The sequence below is a fragment of the Sphaeramia orbicularis genome, chromosome 19 (assembly GCF_902148855.1).
Source record: "Sphaeramia orbicularis chromosome 19, fSphaOr1.1, whole genome shotgun sequence".
Classification (NCBI taxonomy): Eukaryota; Metazoa; Chordata; class Actinopteri; order Kurtiformes; family Apogonidae; genus Sphaeramia; species Sphaeramia orbicularis.
Window position 1 is genome coordinate 45,338,453 of NC_043975.1, and position 9,366 is coordinate 45,347,818.

A 9,366-nucleotide genomic window follows, 5' to 3' on the forward strand; every position below is an offset into this window, starting at 1 on the left:
TGCAAACCACTATGACATGTTGGGTAGTGATGTCACTGTGATGATGTCACTGTGTCTCCAGACTCGACCCACTCTGATGAACTTAATGATGACATCATTCGTCTCCAGGCCAATGGAAGGACAGTTATTTAGGACATTCATGTTTGTCATTATGGAGGAAAACAAGATGGAGGCTCGTCAACAAAACTAGTCATCAAGTAAAAACCACACGACTGCAGTTGGAAGTGGAAGACCGGCGACACACACGCACACACGCACGCACGCACGCACGCACACACACACACACACACACACACATTCTATCTCCAAAGCCCCGCCTTTACCTGACAGAAGGTAAAGTGGGAGATGATGCAAACACTTGGATCAGCTGGGATGTCCTCACCTTCCTCTAAACCACCAAGATACAAAACCAGTCCCTGGGCTTTTGAAAAACAGCTTTTTATCACACACATCCTATAGACTATGTATATATACGGATATAGTCTTTGCTTATTTTAGTTTTTGGGAAATTATAAACTTAAAAAAGTTTACAAAAATAAAATGTTTTATGGTGACCTCTGATGATGGTGACCTCTCCAACGGTGACCTCTCTGATGGTGGTGACCTCTGATGATGGTGACCTCTGATGATGATGACCTCTCCAATGGTGACCTCTCTGATGGTGGTGACCTCTGATGATGGTGACCTCTCCAATGGTGACCTTTCTGATGATGGTGACCTCTAATGATGGTGACTTCTGATGATGGCGACCTCTCTAATGGTGACATCTCTCTGATGGTGACCTCTGATGATGGTGATCTCTCTGATGGTGACCTCTCTGATGGTGACCTCTCCGATGGTGACCTCTCTGATGATGGTGACCTCTTATGATAGTGACTTCTGATGATGGTGACCTCTTATGATAGTGACTTCTGATGATGGTGACCTCTCCGATGGCGACCTCTGATGATGGTGACCTGACTGGTCTCTTCCACTCCCCAAATCTGGTTCTTCAGAGGTCAGAGCTTGAAGACCCCACCCCTCCATCTGCAGGCTTTAATGGGATGGGCTCTGGCCCACAAACATCCTCCATCAATCCCTTTTCACATCATTGTCATTACTGATAGAAGGGCAAATCTGCTCTTTTTGTCTTCTGAATGTCCTTGGAGTGTCCTCCTGTCTTCACATTGTCTCTTTTTTTTTTTTTTAGCGGACATCAACTTGTACTCAGTCCTGTAGTTTTTCTCTTTTCTTTTTTTTTTTTTTTTACTATAAAACAGAAAACAGGTAGGTCATTAGCAATCAGTCATCCTTCAAGATGGCACTTATTTATACCACACACATTTTTACAGTAAAAAAGCAAATCATCCAAAAAACAAACATCTTGCTGTGGTTGTTTTTTGTTGTTGTGTTTTTTTTTGGTTTGTTTTTGTTTTTTTCTTTTTTTTTGGGGGGGGGGGGGGGGGGGGGGGGGGTAATAGGTTTGTTGTATGTATGTTGTATATATTGTGTCTGTGTGGTTCCTCATGTATAAGTACACGTTTATGTAAATGTATCATTTGAAATAATAAAAACAAAAAACAAACAAACAAAAATCACAAATTCACAAACCCATATTCCATATTCCTGGAGTCTCTCTTGTAATTGTACATACTTTTTTTGCTGAACAGCTGGTGAGTTATTGTACAAATCAGTGCTTCTTTCCGCCTTCTGTTGTTACTTCAGGTTTCTGTAGAACCTTGATCATTAATCTTATTTAATGAGGCTATATATTGTACATAGAGTTGTGTATGCACTACATCCATCAAACTGCGGCAGCACTTAACTGTTTCTGACTGTGTAAAAAAAAGGACAGTACTTAAGTAAGTGCTTGACTAAAATTATGTTACTAAAAATACTCTTCAGAACCATATAACATACGATATTTACAAAATACGGAATTCTAAATCAATCAATCCATCAATCAATCACATTACATAAATTACAAATCAAACACTCAAAATATACTGAATTTTTGTATAATTTTGATTGATTGAGGAAACATCAGACATATGTCATAAAACCTTCCAGGACAGAGTCAGCCCAGTTCCAGGTCCAAACCCAGTCCAAACTAGTCCAGATGTCCCAGTTGAACCAGTCTGCTCTAGTCCAGTATCTGTGCAGGATGTTCCAGTCCTGGTCCAGTCCAACCACAGACAGGCTGTGTCCCAGGAGCCTCTCATCATCAGATCATTTCTTCAGCTCCATGTGAACGAGGGGCCAGATTCCATCTTCAGAAGTGAGAACACGAGTCTGAGCTTTAATTCCACAGTCACACTGGACTGAATGGGATTGACCCTGGAAACAGACTGGACCAGGTTCCATCCATGACAACGTCCTGTCTCAGCAGTTACCGTACCAGGACCCAGACCACATTTATAACCAGAGGGGAATAAAGTGCAAGGCTAGTTTGTGTTCATTGATTGGAAGCTCCAAAGAAGAGTTCAGGATGCACTTGGTCTCAGTTTAAGGATTTATTCTGATCACATGTGAAATAGAAACGCCAGCGCTGGTCTGTCTGGACAAGAGCTCACACAGGAACTCGAGTTGCAAAAAGCCTCAAATTCCGGGTGTGGTTTGACAGTTATCTTCTTGGATGACTCCACCCTGAACAATGGGTTGGACTTTGCAAAGTCATCTGACTCCGTCTTCTGATTGGACCTCACCTGTTGATGTGACTTACCAACCCTCAGTCCATGTCTTGCTTCTGGGATGTGCTACGCAAAGTGTCATGACTGTTGTTTTAGACGTGGATCTATTGGAATGGCAGGTCCTAGCTTCTGTAGCCACAACATCTTCAGTGAGCAGAACTGACCCTGAATCTGTTCAGTACTGGTGTCCATGAGTTTACTAGGAGACAAGCTTCACCAATGGAGAAATACATGAGGTTACTGTGGAATTTTAGAACAGCTCAGAGCAAAACTGTGTTGATCCTATAATTATTCTCCAAAAGGAAAGTGAAAAAAGAAATACTATTAAAAACTAAATACAATTATGAATAATATAATTAAATAATAGAACTTGCATGTATAAAAGCGGTCTTTTTAACCTCTGCAGAGTCTTTCATCGTTCCACAAATGTTCTCATGGATCCAGTCCTCAGCCCCAGGAGCCAACAGCTGGTGGATGTGGGCGTGTCCCCACTTCCACACCTGTCTGGTGGATGTGGGCGTGTCCCCAGTTCCACACCTGTCTGGTGGATGTGGGCGTGTCCCCAGTTCCACACCTGTCTGGTGGATGTGAGCGTGTCCCCAGTTCCACACCTGTCTGGTGGATGTGGGCGTGTCCCCAGTTCCACACCTGTCTGGTGGATGTGGGCGTGTCCCCAGTTCCACACCTGTCTGGTGGCGTTGATATGTTTATTTATTGTACATGGCCCACATCCATTTTAAATCCCCTCGGCGGAGGGGTCGCACACACACTACGTCATCCATGTATAACAGTCTCTATTTCTATGATCTTGAGATCGATAATGACATGTGATATGTGGACAGAAAGGTGCCAGGTCTGGTAAAAACAGGCCTGAGGAGATAATGGACACATCATATAGAGACTGACCCAGGAACGGCTTGGACAGAAGCCAAAATCCCCCAAACCCCCTCTGAATGGGGTCATACAGGACCACAAGTCCTGTGATGTCAAGTGTCCATATTCGGTCCCATCTACATATGCAGGTATAGGGGAAATGGGAGCAGATCCACTTATTCAGGTCATATTTATGATATCCTTCACTGTGTGGAACAGGCTTTATGTTTAGTCACAAGATCAAAAATCAAATGACTCTCATTTAAATGTGTTTTCCATTTGGAGGTCAACAAATAAAACAATGTGTAAATACAAGGATAGTTATAAGAGTGAATAAACTGGAGGATACAGAGACGAGGAGTAAATACATGTACATGACACACACACACACACACAAACAAATACATACACACACAGACAAACACAAATACACACACACACACACACTTATCTGAAATAAAACCAGAGTCACAGGTTTGTCCATAAAATGTTGTCGTTGTTGAACTCAGACACTTTTATAGTTATCAAAATGAAAAACATTCGTCCTGTTTTTTTTTTTATGTTTTCTTCTGCTACATTGTAATAAAATGAATATCAATCTAATCCCTAATAAATACATATCTGTTACACATATTTATGTGATACTCCAATAAATCACAAAGGTGAACATACATCTTTAAAACAGTAAAGTGCATGAAAGGACGGTCAAAGAAAACACAAACAGCAGAACTTTATTTACATGAATGCCTTTTCAAAGCAGTTGATATCCCATTACTACAGAAAAATTAATATACTGGATCTGCTGTGGTCGACAGCGAAATGATAGAAGAGGAATTATTACATGGAATCATTCCTGTTGTGTCCAAAGTCTGCATTTGGAGGATCTAGTCCAGGGGTGTCAAACATGTGGCCCAGGGGCCAAAACCGGCCTGCCAAAGAGTCCAATCCGGCCAGCGGGATGAATTGGTGAAATGCAAAATGACACTGAAGAAATTAACAGTCAAGGAGGTTAAAATAATTATAGGTCAAGTGGGTCAGACCAGTAAAATACTATAATAAACTATTAATAATGAAAACTACAGATTTTTCTCTTTTATTGTAAAAAAAAAAAGTAAAATTACACAAAAATGTTAACATTTACAGACTAGCCTTTCACAAAAAATGTAAAAAACCTGAACAAATATGAACAACCTGAAGTGTCTTAAGAGAATTAAGAGTAATTGTATCAATATTCTGTCTGTTATTAAATGTTTTGTGTATTTGTAGATCCATTGTAGTCTGTAAGCTGTAATGAACATGTGAAAATGAGAAGCTGGAGCCAAATAATGGCATGAATTGTTAAAATTGCACTTTTTTTCTTAAAGGTGCAGTATGTAGGAATTCTGTTCTCAGTCATTCTTGACTGTCACCAGACATTAAGGAATCCTGTTCATTTCAAATACTGATCTCACTGACAGTAGTAGTCCAGCCAGAATATTCACATTTGAAAAGCTCAGTGTCAGCCCCAAAATGATGTTTATGTTGTCATTGTGTGTTTTGGTCTGAGGCTCCGCCCATCACCTGTCCGCCAATCACAAAGTCAGTAGCCTTTGTTCATCCAGGTTGGCAGTTCCACTGAGCTGCAGCTGGAACATTTCTGATCATAAATGTCTGACGTTAACAAACCTAAAAGGACTCTGGTTATTCCCAAATACGTCAAAGTGACAAAGTGAGAAATGAAACAAGGAGATGTATAGGAGATGATTTAGAAACATGGAAACAGAGGAAAGAGGAGAGGAATTTGAAGACCGACGCCGGCTCTGCCTTAGTCTGACCACTGCTAAGAGCCACTGAGAGCCAGGGCCACAATCTCGGCACCTGGTCCCAGACCAGCGGTCTCTGCAACTGGTCCCAGACCGTGTCTTCTCCCGGGACCAGGCTGCGGTCTCTTCTCCTGGCCCTGGTGAAGAGACTGCCGGGCCGGGACTGGTGAACAGACCAGGTACCGATGTAGGACTGGTGAACAGACCAGGTACCGGTGTAGGACTGGTGAACAGACCGGGCACCGGTGTAGGACTGGTGAACAGACCGGGCACCGGTGTAGGACTAGTGAACAGACCGGGTACCGGTGTAGGACTGGTGAACAGACCCTGTACTGGTGTAGGACTGGTGAACAGACCAGGTACCGGTGTAGGACTGGTGAACAGACCCTGTACTGGTGTAGGACTAGTGAACAGACCGGGTACCGGTGTAGGACTGGTGAACAGACCAGGTACCGGTGTAGGACTGGTGAACAGACCAGGTACCGGTGTAGGACTGGTGAACAGACCCTGTACTGGTGTAGGACTAGTGAACAGACCAGGTACCGGTGTAGGACTGGTGAACAGACCCTGTACTGGTGTAGGACTGGTGAACAGACCCTGTACTGGTGTAGGACTGGTGAACAGACCCTGTACTGGTGTAGGACTTGTCTCTGTCCATGGTAGCTCCTTGTAGTTCAGTGTTTTCTGTGGAAGTGACCTCCTCATGTAGTGGTGTGTAATCCGAAAGGGGGGGGGGGGGGGGCGGGGTCGGTAGTCTGGCGTCTGTGGTTCGGTCGGGGGTGTGTGTGTGTGTGTGTGTGTGTGTGTACAGTAGTGATCTGTGCTGCTTGTACTTTGCAGAAGTAAAAGTGAAACTTAAGGCTCATTTCCCTTTTCTCTATCTCCTGAATCTGTTCAAACTTTCATTTGAGTGTGCAGGACGTTTGTCCTGTTCTTTTATGTATTAGACTGATGTAGAATACATCTGGTGATGATTTTTTTGTATGAATTTTATGGTGTGGTGGCAAGGGTTAGTGGAAACACTAGTAGTAGACGCTCATTCTAGATCTGTCAACCCCTAGTCTGGGGGGAGGAGCAGAGGATACCACGGTCTACAGTATTTTGAATGTGATTGCAGTACCAGTTTTGGCCACAATCCTACATACAGCACCTTTAATATAATTCATTTTGGTCATGGTTGTTAATTTTTTTCCACATTTTTTTAAAGGATAGTTTGTAGGTGTAAATATTTTGATAGTATACAGTAATTTTACTTTTTTCCACTCTAAAACAGAAATTAGACATACAAATTTTGGAATTGGTGTTATTTATGTATTATTATGCTATTATTTTAAAGATCCGGCCCACTGCAGGTTATGTTGGGCTGTATGTGCCCCCCTTTGACACCCGTGATCTAGTCCATGGTCAAATGAAGCTCATGGGGGAACCATGTGACACCCGTTGGAACCTCTGTACATGCAAACACGCAACCATACGAGTGGACACACTGTTCTGTTGGAATTCTGTTTATTTTTATTCTTCTATTCATTCTGCCAGTGGAAAACTGTCTGGTTTGAGTGGCTGGTGAATAGATCAATTTCAGGACGTTGACATCATTATTCTGACATCTGTACGTGTTTAGGTTTAAGCTACAAAAACATTTGAGAGTTTGCAAAATAATCAACAACAGTGATGAAATGATAAATGTCATTGCATATAAGATTTATGCACAATTACTATAGATTTACAGATCTGATTTTATGCAGTTACAGACATGATTTTAGGCTGCTATGAGCATGTGCACTTTCACCTGCACTTATGTCACTTATGTCTGTATTTTGGTTAATATTTTTTTCTGTATTTTTATTAGTAATACCGTTTACATATTTGCAGTAAATTCCATATATTGTAGAATATGTTCTGTGTAAGTTACATGGGATCATCTGTGTAGAGAAGTGGATAAAAGACTGTGAACCCCTCTGAGACATTCTGAAGTGTGTAATAAATCTGATTATTTCAGAACATCCAGGTTTGTTGAACATCGACTGACTCCAAATCACACAGACGTGACCTTCTGTGTTCACATATTTCCTGCATAAAGATGATGCTCTGAACTTTTACACAGTACTGTACGTTACATCTAAATGTAGACAGTTGTAGAAACCCACAGAAGATGATGAGGTAACGATCAATATTTATACAGAATGCATATAAATGTCATTTCTGGGAGATAGTGCTACATTAAGGCCTTTTAAAGTCATTTTAAGTCTCTACATTTGCATTTTAAATACATCAAAATATGATGCCTTAATTAATTCAACAGTGTAGCAAACACTCCTTACCTCAAAATATCATCATATTCATGTCTTCATTCACATGAATTTTTTTTGCCCCAGTTATTGTCATTTCCAGCCGTTGAACTGTTGACATAGAAACGTATTAAATTAAACTCCTTTGTCCAAACACTTTGGACTTAAAGACATCAAACCACAGCCCTGACACACACTGGACCTTTAAAACCAGTTTCTAATTATCATTTAAACCATTCACAATTATCCATTCATGATCCTATGGACGGTGGTGGAGGTAACCCGGGATAAACTGGGTTAAACCCTGGATAAACGGGGCTAAACCCTAGATAAACTAGGCTAAACCCTGGGTAAACTGGGCTAAATCCTGGATAAACTGGGTTAAACCCTGGATAAACAGGGCTAAACCCTAGATAAACTGGGTTAAACCCTTGATAAACTGGGTAAAATGGGACTAAACCCTGGGTTATCTGGGCTAAACCCTGGGAAAACAGGGCTAAACCCTAAAGAAACTAGGCTAAACCCTGGATAAATGGGGCTAAACCCTGGATAAACGGGGCTAAACCCTAGATAAACTAGGCTAAACCCTGGGTAAATGGAGTTAAACCCTGGATAAACTAGGCTAATCCCTGGATAAACTGGGCTAAACCCTTGGTTAACTGGGCTAAACCCTGGATAAATGGGGCTAAACCCTAGATAAACTAGGCTAAACCCCGGGTAAAGTGGATTAAACCCTGGATAAACTGGGCTAAACCCTTGGTTAACTGGGCTAAACCCTGGGTAGACTGGGCTAAACCCTAGATAAACTAGGCTAAACCCCGGGTAAACTGGATTGAACCCTGGATAAACTGGACTGGCTGGTTAACTGCAGGTCTACTTTCTTTCCTCTGGGCCTTGGGGGGTTTATCTGTTCCAGATTATTCCATGTACAGCTTTAACACACACTTCAAACTCAGGTGTGTTTTTGTGTGGTGGAACAGATTTCAGGTGGACACTCCTGTGTTTTGACCATGGAATCCTTCTGAACAGTGTGTGTAGACCTGATTCTTTCAGCAGTAATGGGATACCTCCTGCCTCTACTCATCAGTGGATCCACAACTTGGACTCCATGCACTTTTTTTCCCACAGGACTTCCTGTTGTACTCTTCTGTTCCCTTTGGGGGTTGGATGAAGCTCCTACTGGGTTGGGTTTGGGCCTCCGTTTGTCCAACCACCTCTGATTCCCAACATCAGCCTTAAACTCAGCTCCTTTCTGTTCATGGTTCTACTGTTTATGTCATAAATCCAATATGAACATGTGAAAACTGTTGCATAAACTTTACTGCCCTTTATGTCATTGCATATAAGTGAAAATATGAAGTGTAAGAAAAGTTAGACCAGGACAAGAAAACAGCTTTTGGATTGGACTGTCAGTGCCAGTAGATATTTGTATGGATATATATGTATATATATATATATATATATATATATTTATATATGTGTGTGTGTGTGTGTGTGTGTGTGTGTGTGTCAGTATATTGATGTCACCACAGACAAACAGCTGATCTGATCTAACGTCATCCTGATGTCAGCCCTTCATCCATTAACACTGAGGTGGAGTTTATCCAAAGTGTCTTTCAGGGTCACATTTGCATTTCATTTCTAGTTTCCATAAGCATGACAGAGAAGGTTATTCACTGTTTGTTTCTTTTGAGTGTTTTTTTGTTTTGCTGGGGAGGATAGGGGATGTCTCTC